Below are 19133 nucleotides of genomic sequence, written 5' to 3' on the forward strand. Positions count from 1 at the left end.
TTATTATTACACCTAGTATTATTACTATCATCATTACTAATATTATTGTTGTTATTACTATTATTACTGCTATTATTAACATTAATATTATTATTAGTATTGGAATAATAATAATGATTATTATAAATAAAATTATTATCGTCATTAGTATTATTACTACTATTATTACAATTATTAATATATTATTACTATTTTATTGCGATTACTATTAATGTACTATTATTATATTTATTATTATTACTATGCCTACTATTACTATTATTACTATTATCAACTATTACTAATAATATCGTCATTATTAATACCATTACTATTATTACTATTTTCATTGCTATTTTTCACTATTGCAATAATTATTACTACAATTTTTATTTCCATTATTACTGCTATCATTTTAATATTGTCATTATCTCTATTATTATAATTATTAATAAAATTATTATTCTATTATTATTATTATTACTACTATTATACAACAACAACAACACCTTGAATTTATGTAGCGTCTTTAACATAGTAAAACGTCCCAAAGCGCTTCATAGGAGTCATTTTAAAACAAAATTTGAATCCAAGCCATATAAGGAGATATTAGGACAGTTGACCAAAACGCTTGGTCAAAGTGATAGGTTTTACAAAGCATCTTAAAGGAGCAGTGAGAGGTAGAGAGGTGGAGAGGTTTAGGGAGGGAATTCCACAGTTTAGTGCCTTGGCAGCTGAAGGCACGGTCGCCAATGGTGGAGCGATTAAAATCATGGATGCGCAAGAGACCAGAATTGGAGGAGTTCGCAGTGTTGTAGGGCTGGAGACGGTTACTGAGAGAGGGAGGAGCGAGGCCATGGAGGGATTTGAAAACAAAGATGAGAATTTTGGAATCGAGGCGTTTGCAGACTGGGAGACAATGTCGGTCAGCGAGCACAGTGGGGATGGGTGAACGGGACGCGGTGTGAGTTAGGATACGGGCAGCAGAGTTTTGGATGAGCTCAAGTTGATGGAGGGTGGAAGATGGGAGGCCGGCCAAAAGATATTCACCTTATTATCATTATTGTTATAAATATTACACCTATTATTGCTATTATTATTATATTTACTATTATAATCAGGATGACAATTATTATAATTGTTACTATTGTCATTATTATGTGGCAATTTCCAACAAAATTTATGTGGAATTATTCATGTTCAATAAAGAATGCTTTATCCAGTGGTTTAAGGCAATGCAAGCTTTAAGTTTTGCAGGACGGAATTAGATTCACGGAAAGCGATAGGGGGAGGGGGAGGGTGAAATTTGGCTTTGGTGAAGATGCAGAACTGGCTGAATTGAAGTTAATGGAAGGAGAATCGAGCGGGGTATTTATTGGGCAGAGAATTCGATGTTGCATGTTTTATATTCTCGCCGAGAGTTAAAGTTATCCACAGTGATTGTCCTGACTCTTTTTTTACACCACTGGTCTCAAGGGTGACACTTCACTTCAAAAGACAAAGGAGGCAGGTTCGGGTCAGAACATGATAGGCCCGTAAGTCTTACTCAGTGAAAGGGGATGCTCTCCATTCTGGCCGTATTCGTTGTGTTAATATCGAGGCTGATATTTTTTAAATGGCTTTGCAAAGAAAAAAGGTTTAGGTATCATATAATGCCACGACATAGAAATGAATCGTTGAGGCTTACGAAACAAATCAGCGTAGAAGGAAGCTTTTGGACTGGAAAACGGTCACCAATGACGTTTTAAAGGGATTTATTTGCATGGCAGCCCTTCAAACTTACCATATCCACAGAAAATGTCGCAGCATGAAAGCAAAACCATTTTGTTTGTGTTTGTGCCTTTTATCCAGAAATTGAAAGCATCCGGAAGAAGTTGGAAAATGTGGGTAAGTGAAATGTGAAATAAGATCAAACAGACACGGAAAGCTAACAGAAAGGGGTTTGCTTTAACTTCGGGCGATGGTACAACAAGGGCAATATCGAATCAGCACCCCTGTGACTGTCCTGACTACTTTTTTGGACTGGGAATTTGTACCACTTGACTCAAGGATTACATTACTCTTCAAACAAAAAGGAGTAAGTGTCGGCCACGTTCTATGGACTATTAGTCCAAGAATCTGGATTACCAATCCAGTAACATAACCGCGACACTGCCATACCCAGCAAATCTACACCATTAATATTTCCATATCTATAACACTGGAGGTAGGAGCATGAGATTTACTCTCCTCGCACCTCGGGAGAAAGTGAGGCAGAAAACCTGAGAATTGCATAGAATTACAAACAATTCACAGCACAGAAACAGGCCATTCGGCCCAACTGTTTGTGCTCCATACGTGCTTACTCCCACCTTCATTCATCTCACCCTATCAGCATATCCTTCTATTCCTTTGTTCCTCGTGTACTTATCTAGATTCCCCTTAAACTCCCCACTCGTTTCCCCATTGACTTCGGTGGAAATGAAGATTGGTCGGGCGGATTAATAGACCGTTAATGTGAAACATTCCTGTTTCGTGTCACAGCCGAAGGCAGCTTTCTACCCCTTTATCTTTTAATAAGGAAAGAACTTGCATTTATATAACGCCTTTTACAACCTCAAAGTATCCCAAAGCGCTTTGTAACTAATTAAGTTTGAAATTCAGTCACTGTTGTAATGCAGAAAACGAGGCAGTCAATTTGCGTACAGCATAGAATCATAGAATTAAAGTATCGTTACAGCACAGAAGGAGGCTATTCGGCCCATCGAGCCAGTGCCGGCTCTTTGTAAGAGCAATCCAGTTCGTCTCATTCCCCCGCTATTACCCGGTAGCCGCGCAATTTTTTCCCTTCAAGTATTTATCCAATTTCTTTTTGAAAGCCACGATTGAATCTGCTTCCACCATCCTTTCAGGCAGCACATTCCAGATCATCACTACTCACTGTGTAAAAAAGTTTTTCCTCATGTTGCCTTTAGTTCTTTTGCCAATCACTTTAAATCTGTGTCCTTCGGTTCTCTACCCTTCCGCCAAATGGAACAGTTTCTCTTTATTTACTTTATCGAAACCCGTCATGATTTTGTTCAGAAGGTCCTGCAAACACCAGTGGGATAACGACCAGATCATCTGTTTTGTAGTCGTGTTGGATGAGGAAGAAATATCGGCCCAGGACACTGAGGAGAACTCCTCTGCTACTCTGGAGAATTGCGCGAGGTTTATAAGGGATGACCAATTTGATATCGCCCGTTTTACACCAACACCAAAAGTTATAATATTGGCCGTCCAATCTTTTACACCCACCTGAGAGGGCAGACGAGACTTCGGTTTAACGCCTCATCCGAAAGACGGCACCCTGAACAATGCAGCACTCCCTCAGTATTGGCCCTGGGAGTGTCGGCCTGGATTATGTGCTCAAGTTTCGGCAGTGGGACTTGAACCGATAACTTTATGACATCAGATGTGAGAGCGCGATCCATTGAACCACAGCTGATATCTAATGAACCAGAGAGCTATATGAGAAGGAGAACAATAATTGATATAATCATGCAGGTATCTCACTTACCACAAATATATAATGTATCTTCCAAATTATTGCAACTACTTATGCAGTTCTGATCTACTCTCTAGTTAGTGGTTGATCTAAACAGAGATTGTTTCCAAGTTCAGTCCAAAAACTGAGATATATTTACGCATTTTATTTTTGTCTTTCCATTTAACAGAAAAACAAAAGGGAGGTAAGTTTTATCACAGCTGGAATTTTAGCCACAGCTGGAATCCAGTCGCCTCTTCTTCCCTCTGTTGTATTTGAGCTCTTTTCTTGGGCTCATTTTGCACATTGCATTTTCCACCTTCTGCTTCAACTAAGATCTCCTTTCTTCTCCAAATGACCTTGGAATTCTTCTTTGTTATTCAGTGACGATCTAATATCTTGTTGAATGCAACGATCGCTGTCGCATCGATTACCCCCGGCAAAAAATCATTGCCACTTCGAAAACGATTCGCGTGAAAACCATCTATTTTTGATAATCCCACATTCAGTACCCGATGATTTGCTTGAAATCTTTAGTTAGGAGCGGGGGTTTTGAAATCGGTCTTCACCAAATGGGTGTGGTAGCGAATCAGCAGCCCGTTTTACACGGAGTCCCATTTGCTAATTCATTGACTCCAGTGGGAATGAATACCGTCTGCAGTGGTTGCACGGGCTGCTGATTCGCTGTGGGCCGTTTCGCGTTACGGTTTCACTCTTCGAGTCTTCAAATTACCAGACCAGAGACTGTCTAAGAAAATGCAGCTACTAGCATGAAAAGAAAAGTGGTGGCAAGGAATTATGGCCTAGGAATTGGTCCGTTTATCAGGCGCTACGTGACCTTCTAAACCCCGAAAATGGTGGCCAGGAAGCACGCGCACACTGCCGATCGGAAGTACACTGCCCACCATATAGGGTACGGATATCGAAGAGGCATCTTTTACCCACGCCTGAAGTAGGCGTTAGAATATTTACACATGCAAATAACGCTTGCTTCAGGTCCCGGGCTACAAGATTAGTTTATCCAGATGCAGTCAGCGAAACCAACGTCACTGAACGCCTGTTGCAAAGAAGGTACGTTACTTACCTGAAAGTGGAGCCCGGAGGAGCAGGAGTGTTCCTACCGACCCCGCATTAAACCACCTTTCTGATCATCGATCCCCGACCTCCAGACTCCCCGGCACCAAGATCCCTGAGCTTCGTGCTCCCCGGACTTCGGACCTGCACGCTCCGATCCCGCAGACCTCTGCCTGCTGCTGCTGCTGCTACTCAGGCCACCGGTCGGTCCTCCATACAGGGATCCCCATTAGCCCAAAGATCGGCACTCTTTCATTTCTAGCCCTATCTGTTTTTAAATCGTCTATTCTGCTCATTATTTTATAAAACCCCTTTAGTTTGCTCTATCAATGGTTTATTCAGGAGCTACGTGACCTTCTTTATGTTTGTTTGCAAGCCATATATCCTTTTCTGTGTACGTAACTGCATCCGCCATTTTGATGCCCATTCTACTTGTTGACTTTTACCCTCAAGCGTAAAACGGACGATGGCGGATCAACCGTCCGTTTTGCAATCCGCCCGATTTTCATTACCATTCAATAATGGAAACGACCATTGATGTTGTTATTGCTTCCATTCTTTCCCGATTTTTCTATTAAAGCTAACCATCACAGAACCATACAGTGTAGAAGGAGACCATTTGGTCCATCGCACATGTGCTGGCTCTTAGAAGGAGCAATCCAATTGGTCCTACTCCTCTGCTCTTTCCCCATTGCCCTTGCATTTTTTCCCTTTTCAAGTATATATCAAATTCCCTTTTGGAAGTCACCACTGAACCTGCTTCCACCGCCCTTTCAGTCAGTACAGTCCTGATCATAACAACTCGCTGCATCAAAAAAATATCTCCACATCTGCCCTCTGGCTCTTTTGCCGAATACCTTCAATCTGTGTCTTCTGGTTTCCGACCCTCCGACCAGTGGAAACAGTTTCTCCCTATTTATTCTATCAAAACACTTCAGCATTTTGAATTATGTCAAGACCACTCTTCCCGAATTTGGCTCCTAACTTCTGATTGCTGCCTCAATAGACACACAGTCGTTCCTAGTGCTTCTGGTCTTCTGACTCAGATGTGAATACATTGAACAGATCCATTCACTAAAGTGACGAACAACAAATTTTATCGCTGTTCGCTACAGCATGCATTGTTTGCGAGGGGGGGGGCGAGGGGGGGGGGCGCGGTGGTGGGGAGAGAAATCGGCCTTTCATGACTTCTCCCTGTTTGTCATTGTTATCCCTTTAGAGCTGGAAAGTAAGGACATCATAGAAGGTGAGTGACCAATCGGATTTCGGTCAAATTTCCAATATAGACCCCCGCTGATGAGGCACTTCTCCCGAAGCAATGAATTTAAATGAACCTTTAATTGTGTTGTTTCTTTCATGTGCCCTTTCCCTGTAGAGCTCTCCACACCAATGCACGCCCTTTATCCCATCCTATTTGACTTGGTTTATATTGAATCCAGGGATAGCAATTAACGTAGGTTAGTGTGAGGTCATCCATTTTGATCAAGAAAGGATAGATCCGAGTAATTTTTAAATGGTGATAAGTTAGGAACTGTGGGGGTCCAAGGAGACTCCGGGCTCCATGTACACGGATCGCTAAAATGTAGTGATCAGGTCCAAAATATAATAAAAACGGCTAATGGAATATTAGCCTTGATATCGAGAGGGCAAGACCATAAAGGGGAGGAAGTTTTGCTACAGCTATGCAAAGACCTGGTGACACTACATCTGGAGTACTGTGTATGGTTCTTTGCACCGCATCTTAGAAAGAATACATTGGCCTTGGAAGGACCGCAGCGCAGATTCACCAGAATGTTACAAGGGCTCCAAATGTTACATCATGAGGAGAGATTACATAAACTAGGCTTGTATTCCCTACAATATAGAAGGTTAAAGGGCGATTTGATTGAGGTTTTTAGGATGTTGAAAGGAATTGATGGGGTAGATGGAAGGAAACTTTTTTTCCGCTGGTAGGGGAGTCTAGGACAGGGGGACATAACCTTAAAATCAGAGCCAGGCCGTTCAGGAGAGAAGTTAGGGAACAATTTTTCACGCAAAGGGTGGTGGAAATGTGGAAAGCTCTCCCACAAAAAACAGCAGATGCTAGCTCAATTAATAATTTTAAGTCTGAGATCGATAGATTTTTGTTAGCCAAGGGTATTAAGGCATATGGAGCCAAGGGTGGGCGGGGGGGAGGGGGGGGTGGATGGAAATAGGATACAGATCAGCCATGATCTCATTGAATGGTGGAACATGCTCACGGGGCTGAATGGCCCAATGCTTTTACTATTTTCCCATATTCCTAACTTCAGATATTGCTTTAATTGCCCAATAATTAAAATATATCGTTATTTCCGCTCTAATTTGCAGATGAAGAGATCAGAGAAAAAAACGCAGGTACAATTCTTACCAACAGTATAGCTGTTAGGCCACTTGGGAGGGCAGTTAAGAATCAACCACGTTGGTGTGTGACTGGAGTCAGGTCGGCAGATTTCCTTACCTGAAGGACGTTACTGGACCAGTTAGGATTATACGACAATCCAACAGCTTCACTTTTACTGACACGATCTTTTATTTCCAAAATAATCAAGTTCTATAACCGCTGTGATGCGATTCAAACTCTCGGATCTCTGGATGATTAATCCAGTAACATAACCTCGACTCTACCATAACCTAAGAGTTAACCAATGCGACGCGGTCTGTTTACCACCCACGTCCAATTTCACCCAGAATAGAAGAATCTCCTCGGGATATTCACCTTTCAGAATGTTGGCAATTCAACAGTTCACGACCAAACGTGCTACATTCGGAATTCAAACACACTAAAACTACAACATCTGGCCCCTTATAACCTGAGAGGTTACAACTATCAGGAAAGACTCAACAGGCTGGAGCTCTTTTCTCTAGAAATTGGGGAATCAAGGGATATGGGGATCGGGTGGGAAAGTGGGGTTGAGGTCGAAGATCAGCCTTGATCTGATTGAATGGCGAGGCAGGCTTGAGGGGCCGTATGGGCTACTCCTGCTCCTATTTCTTATGTTCTTATGCCCTTCATGAGAAGACTGATAGGAGAAAAGCATAGATGCATTTAAGGGGAAGCTAGAAAAGCTAGATAAGCAGATGAGGGTGCAAAGAATAGAAAGGTATGCTGATAGCTTTCGATGAAGCTGGGAGGTTGGACGCTCGCATGGAGCATAAACACCAGCATAGACCTGTTGGGCCAAATGGCCTGTTTCTGTGCAATAAATTCTATGAAATTGTATGTGACTCATTTATCTCTCGACGTGGAGCTAAGAGGCCGCTAACCAGCTTCATGGACTATATTTGCCTTTGTTCGTAGAGTCTTGTGTATCGAAATGTAAAGCCTTAACACTGCACTTCTTCTCAATGCAGAAATTACAGCGTTGACGAAAAGACTGCAAGACATGGGTAAGCTGTGGTCGGAAATGTAGCGAGTTTCAAATTCCTCTGGTCCAAGTCGGCCTTATCCATAGCTTTCCACCACAATGAACAACAACACCTTGCATTTATATAGCGGCTTTAATGTAGTAAAACATCCTAAGTCGCTTCACAGGAGCATTGTCAGAAAAATTGTAAGACTGAGCCACACAAGGAGCTTTTAGGACAACAGGAAGTAGGTTTGACGTCAGATTCCACATGTAGACTGACGACACCCAGCTCTGCCTCACAACCACTTCCCTCGACCACTCCACTGTCTCTCATTTATCACATTGCTTGTCCGACATCCAGTACTGGATGAAGCCATTGCCTTCAGACCCCGCTGTAAGTTCTGTTCCCTAGCCACTGACTCCATCCCTCTCCCTGGCCACTGTCTGAGGCTGAACCAGGCCATTCTGAACCTTGTCGTCCTATTTGACCCTGAGCTTCCGAGCATATAGGTACTCCATCGCCAAAACCGCCTACTTCCACCTCCATAACATCACCGTCTCCGCCCCTGCCTCAGCTCATCTGCTGCTGAAACCCTCATCCGTGCCTTTGTTACCTCTAGACTGGGCTATTCCAATTGCCTCCTGGCCGGCCTCCCATCTTCGAACCTCCATAAACTTGAGTTCATCGAAAACTCTGCTGCCTATATCCTAACTCGTACCAAGTCCCCTTCTCCCATCACCCCTGTGCTCGCTGACCTACTTTGGCTGCCGGTCCGGGAACGCCTCAATTTTAAAATTCTAATCCTTATTTTCAATCCTTATAACCTACCTCTTTGACCAAGCTTGTGGTCACCTATCCTAATACCCCTTTACGTGTCTCCGTGTCAAATCTTGTTTGACAATCTCTCCTGCGATGCGCCATGGGACGTTTTACTACATTAAAGGCGCCATATAAATGCAGGTTGTTGTTGTTGTTGTTGTTGTTGTTGTTGCTGCTTAAAGGAGGAGTTAGATTTAGAGAGGCGGAGAGATTTATGAAAGGAATTCCTGAGTTTAGTGCCTCGGCAGCAGGAGGCCAGAATTGGAGGAGGGCAGAGATCTCGGAGGGCTGTCAGGCTGGAGGAGGTTACAGGGATAGGGAGCAGCCAGGCCGTGGATGGATTTGAAAGCAAGGATGAGAATTATAAAAATCGAGGCGTTGCCGGATTATGAGGCAATTTCGGTCAGTGAGCACAGGAGTGATGGGGGAATGGGACTTGATACAAGATAGGATACGGGCAGCAGAGTTTTGTGTGAACTCAAGTTTATGGAGGGTGGAAGGTGGGAGGACGGCCAGGAAAGCATCAGAGTAGTCGAGTTTAGAGGCAACAAAGGCATTGATGAGGGTTTCCGTAGCAGATGAGCTGAGGCAGAGAGAGTTTCCTATTCCCAGGCATGTAAGTTGCATTTGATAACAATGCCGGTAATCCAACGACAACATTGATGTTCAGACAAAAATTTCAGAGAGCAAACACTATCTCTATTTTATGTTGTTTTAACTATTATTAATTATTTCTGTTCGTCTTAAAAATAGTACAGGAAATGGGCAAGACAGCCAAAGGTAAGGGTGTGAATGGGGATTATTGTGTTCGCCACACTTGTTCTTAATTACGTTTTGCTCCCTTTTTTACAATATTAGAATTGGCACCTCGTTCTGAAGTTTCGTGGTAATTTTAACTTTTGGTGATAGTGTGGAATTGGTGAAATCAGATCGATGGAGAGCGAAATTGAGTGGATTTGTAAAACGGGCGGATGATCCAATATTGTCCATTTCACACTATCGCAAAATGATAAAGTTACCCCCTTTGTTTCCTCTTCCTCTTTGATTTGTCAAATTTTGTTTGATAATCGCTCCTGTGAAATGCCTTAGGACGTTTTATAACGTTAAATGCGCTGTTGTTGTTGTTGTTGTTGTTGTTGTTGTTGTTGTTGTTGTTTAAGGGAGCATCTTAAAGGAGGAGATAGAGTTAGAGAGGTGGAGAGGTTTAGGAAAGGAATTCCTGAGTTTAGGGCCTAGGCAGGAGAAGGCAAGGCCGCCAATGGTGGAGCGAACAAAATCAGGGATGCGCAAGAGGCCAGAATTGGAGGAGAGCAGAGATCTCCCTCAACTTCCAAAATGAAGCTTTTCAGCAGATTTGCCTCAAATTACAACTTTCCTGACTAATACTCACTTGCAGGGGTGGGGGAATCTTGACCTTGTGCAATAGTGCAAAATGGAAAGAAAGAAAGAAAGGAATCCTCAGTACTGACCCTCCAAAAGTGCAGCACTCCCTCAGTACTGACCCTCCGTCAGTAGAGCACTCCCTCAGTACTGACCCTCCGCCAGTGGAGCACTCTCTCAGTATTGTCCCTCTGACAGTGCAGCACTCTCTCAGTATTGTCCCTCTGACAGTGCAGCACTCTCTCAGTATTGTCCCTCTGACAGTGCAGCACTATATCAGTATTGTCCCTCTGACAGTGCAGCACTCTCTCAGTATTGTCCCTCTGACAGTGCAGCACTCTCTCAGTAATGATCCTCCGACAGTGCAGCATTCACTGAGTACTGCACTTAACTGTCATCTTAGATTATGAGACTCAAGCCTCTGGAGTGGAACCTTCTGACTCAGAGGCGAGAGTGCTACCCACTGAGCCACGGCTGACACCTAAACGTCAATAGAAATATTAATGGGAGAGATGTAAACCATGTTAGGGACTCACCGTCACCTGTTTTACACTATCGCACCAAGTCGTAATCTACAAACTAGGACTGCGAAGTTGAACTGCGTCTCTTTGTCCTTCAACATGTTCTGCTACTGACGATCTATTTACAATGTATTGACGATGTTGCAATCAATTTCTTCGCTGAACCTTCCAGGAGACGTGCAGCCTGAGAGAGTCAATGGGGCTAATTTTAACTCTCCGTGAAGGTGTAAAACGGGCGATATCGAATTAACCGCACATTAATACATTGAAGTTGGTGGAAAGGAGAATGGGGTGGGGTGTATTAAGGTTGGTCAATTCGTTATCGCCCGTTTTACACCAACACCAAAAGTTAAAATTAGCCCCAATCACATCATAGACATTCATTCAAAGATTAAAAAAAGACCAAGAGCAAATAAAATGGTCGTTGCCCAGAGGAGACAGATTTAAGGTAACTGCCAACAGAACCAGAGCGACACGAGGGGAACAAAATGACACAGCGAGATTTTATGATCTGGAATGCACTGCCTGAAAGGGCGGTGGAATCAGATTCAATAATAACTTTCAAACAGGAATTGGATAAATATTTGAAAAGGAGCAATTTGCAGGTATATGCGGAAAGCGCAGGGGAATGTGACTAATTCGATAGTTATTTCAAAGAGCAGGCCCAGGCATGATGGACTAAATGGCCTTCTTCTGTGCCATATCATTCTATGGTTCAACAATTCTATGATTCTATGAAATAGACCTCGTCATAAATAAGTCCTGTCACAATCCATCAGAATTTAACTCAATCACAGTAAAGTACAACAGCTGCGGAGTCCACCAAACCTCTGTCGATAAATTCTATTACCGTTTAATGTTTCATTAATCTATATATATGTACAATTCCGCATTCATCATGCACAAACTAATGCCCAGAATTTGCTGCGAAAATAACGGCGAGACTAATGGCGCTCACCACTATTTATACGCAAATCACACGGTACTTCAGGCGAGGGCAGATACGCAGTCAAACTCTGAAAGTTACTGCCCGAGATGAGCTGTTCCACCGGTAGCTTCGCGAAAACGGCATCTCGCTATCAGCCTCATCATTGAAAAGCATTCAACGGTCTGAAGTTCCTGTATTTGCATGGTAGATGCGAAATAAACTCACAACAGAAAGTTACCGATTGTCCATGTCGGTCTCGGTACCGTTTTAACGACGTGATAAGTTTTAAATACCGCCAGTTAATCTCTCTGGCACTGAAAATTAACTTTTAAGTGTGGAGTCTCATTCCTTCAGGTTTTAATTGTTGATGGAGATTTTCTTTTAATGCTTATAGTTAATTTGTGTTTTTACTTTTTCTTTCTGTGACTTTTATCTCTCTCTTATTCCAGTCTTTCTTGCCCTCTCTTTATTTCTCTTCCTGTACCAGATTTGACATTGAATTCATCATTAAAATTTACAATTCCTAATCAGGCCTTGCGCTGTTCCTATTACAATCCTTCAATATGATTAACTAAGGCGATAAACAGTTGCTTGCCTTGTTCACTCAGATCCCAGATGTCCTGTAGAGGGCGACAGGCCATTTCCATTTTCTCTTCCAGCAATTTGCAGCACAAAATATCATGGAGAAGAAACGGGCAAGGACAAGAGTAACTAATGACCGACGCCGTTTGTCGACCAGCTACAGCAATTCTGGGCTATTATCTTTTTCTGAGTCTCCTTCCACTCGGGTTGCCAACATCCCTGGATTGGCCTGGAGTCGCCAGGTTTCACGATTCATCTCCTGGGCCCTGCTGCGAGCAACTCGGAAGATAAATCATAGAGGCCTTTAAAAATTGTGGGTTTGTTTTCATTTTGATTGAAATGGTGGAGCGTTGAGTTATTTGACCAGGCAATGGCGGCGGGAGGTTATGTGACCAATCCTCCTGGAATAAGTCCAACATGAGTTCCGACAAGCGTTCCCCTGCTAAGGAAACAATCTGTGGCTCATCGACGTCTACTCGAATTGAATCGGGTTTGGTTACCCACCCCTACCCCACCCCCTACATTTGCAAGGTCACAACGCCTAATTATTCCACTCCATTAGAACCAGCAGAAGCGACACACCCAACCCAAGGTGAATCACAGCCTCTCAAAGCCTTGATATCACCTGCATGAATTTGCCGTTGATCCATTGGCTTGCACTCCTACTACCGCCCCCTGCCTGCTTGTATCCGAGAAATGACCGACCCCCTCCAGATAAAACTGCAAGGACTGTTTGGGGGTAAAATTGGACATGGACTGGGACACAAAACAGGCGGAATCGCTTTTGCCGCCCGTTATACTACAGACCCGATATTGATTATAGTGCTACTGAATGTCTGACGGGGGTATTACGGGTTTGTTCACGCCCATGTCCAACTTCACCCCTTCTGTTTTACTCCCTTCAGACCTACAAAAACTGAAGAGCGATCTCCAAGAGAATGGTGAGTGGAAAATAATGCAGTTCATATTTCATCACATCCTCATTGATTGAGTCTCATTATTATACCTATTCTTGCTGTGATCGTTCTCCTTAGAGCAGAACAGGTTAAGGGTAGATTTAATTGAGGCGTTCAACATTGCGAGAGGTTTTCATAAAGTAGATAGGGAGAAACTGTTTTCACTGGCAGGATGGTCAGTAACCACGGGACGCAGATTTAAGATATTTAGCAAAGGAACCAGGGAGGGAATGAGGATAATTTTTGTTATGCAGCGAATTGTTCTTTTCTGGAATGATCTGCCTGAAAAGGTTGTGGAAGCAAGTTCAATTGTAACTTTCAAAAAGGAACTGGATATATACTTGAAAAGGGAAAAACTGCAGGGCAATGGGGAACGAGCAAGGAACTGGGACTAATTGGATAGCTCTTTCAAAGGGCTAGCACAGTCACGATGGGTCGAATGGCCTCCTTCTGCGCTGTATGATTCTTTTTCCTTCCTTAAATAATGTTCACTTCACATTGGTGAATTAAGTGTTATGAAAACTTGGCACCCCTCTTCTTGCTTAATTTAATAACACTAGGACAAGTTGCATAGATACATGGATAATATGGGGAGACTCAGAATTCTTGGCTAGTGGATTGGTGAAAGTATCCTTGGCCCAGACTGAAAAGAACCAACACTGAAGCGATATCGCTTACAATTGAAAGAGGTTTGTGTTAATCCCGCTGAGAATCGTTCGTTAAAATGGATCACATTTATGCTCGGCACGAAGAGTGAACTGACTTTCTAAAAAGAGAGTAAAGGCCTTTTCCGTATAGATATTGATAACTATTTCTTCATACATTCTCTGAATGTGGACATCACTGGCAAGAATGACATTTATTGCCCATCCCTAGGTGTCCTTGAGAAAGTGGTGGTTGACCTTCTTGAACCATTGCAGTTCATGTGGTATTGTAACGGTTTGATACAACGGATTGGCTTGCTAGGCCACTCCAGATGGCAGTTCAAAGTCAACCACGTTGGCGCGGGACTGGAGTCGCATTTAGGCCAGACCCAGGTAAGGGCGTCAGGTTTCCCAAGGCTATTCGTGAACGACTTGGGGTTTTACAACAATCCAAAAGCTTAATGGTTATTTTTACTGATGTCAGTTTTTTATTGCCAGATTTCTTTTAAACGAAGTTCAAATCCTAAAACTGCAATTGTGGGATTCGAACTCACGTTCAACTAGCTCATTAGTTCTGGGATTGGTGAATTACTACCTTAGGTAACATAACCACTTCACTATCATACCCTTACTTTGCTAATTGCTTTAATTCATCTCCCCATTAGAAGAAGAGATACGCACCAAAAATAAAGGTATGGGTGTGAATGTGATTGATTTCATTCGACAAAGCTTGATACTTTAAGCGGTTTCAGGTTATCAGGATGTACATCTCATCCAGCAGACTTATTCTCAACTTTCGTTTCCTCGAATATCGGTGTGCTGTTTCTAACGTGTGGTTGAGTTTTGTGGAATTGCTTAAATTCAGTTACAGAAAGAACTCCTTGAAGGCAGAGAGGAATTGGCATGACATGCTGCTCCTCCTTGTACATGTATTGCGCCGCCTCCTGTTTCTTGCAGGTACAGTATGCACCTTCCATTTGCAACAACAACAACAATTTGCACCCTCAACGGGCTAAAAGGTCCGAAGGCGCTTTATAGGCAAGAATTAACACCGAGCAAAAGAAGGAGACATTAGGATTTGGTGACCAATCAATTTGTCAAAGAGGTAGGTATTACAGAGGATTTAAAAGGAGTAGAGGGAGGTGCACAGGATTAGGGAGGGAATTCCAGCGCTTAGGGCCTAGACAGATGAAGGCACGGCCAACAATGATGGAGTGATGTAATTCGGGGATTAGTAAGAGGCCAGAAATGAAGCAGTGCAAAAATGCCAGAGAGCTGTAGGGCTGGATGACGTTACAGAGATAGGGAGGAGCAAGGCCATGGAGGGATTTGAAGACAAGGATGAGAATTTTAAAATCGAGGCGTTCCCGGACAGGGAGCCAATGTAGGTCATCGAGGACAGGGTGATGGTTGAACCGGACGTGATGCGAGCTACGATATAGGCAGCAGAATTTTGAATGTGCTCAAGTTTACGGAGGGTGCAAGGGGAGGCTGGCCAGGAGCGTATTTTAATAGTCGAGTCCAGAGGTAACAATGACATGGATGAGGGTTTCAGCAACTGATGAGCTGAAGCAGGGCTGGAGACGGGTGATGTTATGGAGGTGGAAGTAGGCGGTCACTATCTCACACAACTCTCGATTAACTCTTGAAATTCCCCCTACTCCCATGTGGCTATAACGCCAAAGGTTTAGTTACTTCTGTCCTTTCTTTTCCTGCCACACACGTGTTCTCTTGGTTCCAATTAACGATCTGGCATATCCCGCATCCCTCCAGAAAATCATTTCAAAGCTTTTTATTTCTTTTTCTTCCTGCCAGAACTGAATAAACTGAAGAAAAATCTACAAGATTCTGGTAAGTGGCAAATATTCATTGGTAACCCGATGACCATCTCAGTCATTGTTTTTGTCTGATCCGGTGCTTAAAGGTTTAAATATTGAGGACAAGTTGCATAGGCCAGTCTTTTATTCCCGTGGGTATAGAATATTAAGGGGTGATCTAATTAATTTGTTCAAGATGACTAAAGAAGTTGATAGTGTTGATAGGGTCGATCGAGAGAAACGAATTGGTCTGGTAGGGGGAGTCCAGACCAAGGGGGCATAACCTTAAAAGTAGAGTCAGGCCAAAGAGGGGTGATATCAGGAAGCATTTCTTCACACAAAGGGGAGTGGAAATATAGAACGCTCTCCTTAAAAAGCTGTTGAGGTTGGGTGTATTGAAAATTTCAAAACTAAGATTGATAGATTTTTGTTAGTAAAGAATTATGGAACCTAAGCAGGTAGATGGAGTTAAGATACAGGTCAGACATAACCTAATTGAATGATGAAACAGGCTCGATGGGCTGAATGGCCTACCCCTGTTCCAATGGTCCTATAGTAGCCATTTTCCATCCGTGAATTCTATATCATTCATACGGTTTATATAGAATTGGCATAAGACGTATTTCTACCCATTATATCGCGTCATAAAATCCAATTGTTTATATTGATTCGATAAACCAGAAATATTGCTTTCAACGACTTATGAATCGATGACGGATATCGATCCCATCACATTTACTGACACTGAATTCCAATGGCCACTTTTGCCCCATTCCATCATCTTCTCAACATTCGTTCTGTTCTCTGAATTATTTACCATGTGGTCTATTTTAGTCCGGTCATTAAATTTGGGCGCGATTCCCTCTCTAGCCATATATCCAAATTATTGAACAGAGTGAGTTCTGCAACAGATCTACTCACTTCCAACAATTTTGAGAAACTACCTTGAACTCCTTCATTCATTTTCACCCTTTTTAGCCATTGAAAAATCCGATTTTCTACCTGCCCCCTAACTCCATCGCAGTAATCCTCTCTGAACGTCTGCCATGTGGCAGCTTATCAGACGCGTCCTCAACGTGTCCTGATGAGGAATTTTAAGCTACCTCGGCCACCCTTTCTACGCCAATGCAAAGTCAAATCGGTCGACAGATCCGATTGAGACAGTTTCACGCTGGGCGGGTTAGGTTAAAATTCAGTCCCTTCCATTGCCTATCCACAAAGAACAATCTACGAGGGTTTTCGAAGAACTTTTCTGAAATCCTTTGGAGGGAGGCTTATCAGAACTGCGACTCGTAATTAAAAGCAAAATGCTATGGATGCTGGAAATCTAAAATAAAGACACAAAATGTGGAAAATACTCAGCAAGTTTTGCTGCGTATTTCCAGCATTTTCTGCTTTGCTACACTGAATCCTCGTTCTCAAAACTCGAAAATATGCAGCAATACAATTATTGAAATTGAACTTCATGGATAATTTAGCAACATTCCCTCAGTCGTGCACTGAAGTGTCATCCTGGATTATGGGCTCAAGTCCCTGGACTGGGATTGGAGCAAAGTCCATCTCAGATGCGCGAGTACTTCCAACTGAGTCACGGCTGACACTTAAGTACACATCATAGCTGATTCTAGAGGATAGTTGAAAGTATTATTTTTCCAAAACTATCGGTATTAACACTTGTTCCATATTTACAATCGTTAAATTGATCGTGTTAATCCAACTCTGAACCACTGAACTTAAAAAGATCAAATTAATGCTCGGGCAAAAGACCATGAGGCACAGGGTCATACTTCTTGTAGAATCATAGAATCATAGAAGTTTACAACATGGAAACAGGCCCTTCGGCCCAACATGTCCATGTCGCCCAGTTTATACCACTAAGCTAGTCCCAATTGCCTGCACTTGGCCCATGTCCCTCCATACCCATCTTACCCATGTAACTGTCCAAATGCTTTTTAAAAGTCAAAATTGTACCCGCCTCTACTACTGCCTCTGGCAGCTCGTTCCAGACACTCACCACCCTTTGAGTGAAAAAATTGCCCCTCTGGACCCTTTTGTATCTCTCCCCTCTCACCTTAAGTCTATGTCCCATCGTTATAGACTCCCCTACCTTTGGGAAAAGATTTTGACTATCTACCTTATCTATGCCCCTCATTATTTTATGGACTTCTATAAGGTCACCCCTTAACCTCCTACTCTCCAGGGAAAAAAGTCCCAGTCTATCTACCTCTCCCTATAAGTCAAACCATCAAGTCGCGGTAGCATCCTAGTAAATCTTTTCTGCACTCTTTCTAGTTTAATAATATCCTTTCTATAATAGGGTGACCAGAACTGTACACAGTATTCCAAGTGTGGCTTTACTAATGTCTTCTACAACTTCAACAAGACATCCCAGCTCCTGTATTCAATGTTCTGACCAATGAAACCAAGCATGCCGAATGCCTTCCTCACCACCCTATCCACCTGTGACTCCACTTTCAAGGAGATATGAAGCTGTACTCCTTGATCTCTTTGTTCTATAACTCTCCCCAACGCCCTACCATTAACGGAGTAGGTCCTGGCCCGATTCGATCTCCCAAAATGCATCACCTCACATTTATCTAAATTAAACTCCATCTGCCATTCATCGGCCCACTGGCTCAATTTATCAAGATCCCGTTGCAATCCTAGATAACCTTCTTCACTGTCCACAATGCCACCAATCTTGCTGTCATCTGCAAACTTACTAACCATGCCTCCTAAATTATCATCCAAATCATTAATATAAATAACAAATAACAGCGGACCCAGCACCGATCCCTGAGGCACACCGCTGGTCACAGGCCTCCAGTTTGAAAAACAACCCTCTACAACCACCCTCTGTCTTCTGTCGTCAAGCCAATTTTGTATCCAATTGGCTCCCTCACCTTGGATCCCATGAGATCAAACCTTATGTAACAACCTACCATGCGGTACCTTGTCAAAGGCTTTGCTGAAGTCCATGTAGACCACGTCTACTGCACAGCCCTCATCTATCTTCTTGGTTACCCCTTCAAAAACTCAATCAAATTCGTGAGACATGATTTTCCTCTCACAAAACCATGCTGACTGTTCCTAATCATTCCCTGCCTCTTCAAATGCCTGTATATCCTGTCTCTCAGAATACCCTCCAACAACTTACCCACTGCAGATGTCAGGCTCACCGGTCCGTAGTTCCCAGGCTTTTCTCTGCCGCCCTTCTTGAACAAAGGCACAACATTTGTTACCCTACAATCTTCAGGCACCTCACCTGTAGCTGTCGATGAATCAAATATCTCTGCTAGGGGACCCGCAATTTCCTCCCTAACCTCCCATAACGTCCCGGAGATTTATCTACCTTGATGCGCGTTAAGACTTCCAGCACCTCCCTCTCTGTAATATGTGCACTCCTCAAGACATCACTATTTATTTCGCCAAGTTCCCTAACATCCATGCCTTTCTCAACCGTAAATACCGATGTGAAATATTCATTCAGGATCTCACCCATCTCTTGTGGCTCCGCACACAGATGACCTTGTTGATCCTTAAGAGGCCCTATTCTCTC

This window comes from Heptranchias perlo, unplaced genomic scaffold, assembly GCF_035084215.1.
Source record: "Heptranchias perlo isolate sHepPer1 unplaced genomic scaffold, sHepPer1.hap1 HAP1_SCAFFOLD_55, whole genome shotgun sequence".
NCBI lineage: Eukaryota > Metazoa > Chordata > Chondrichthyes > Hexanchiformes > Hexanchidae > Heptranchias > Heptranchias perlo.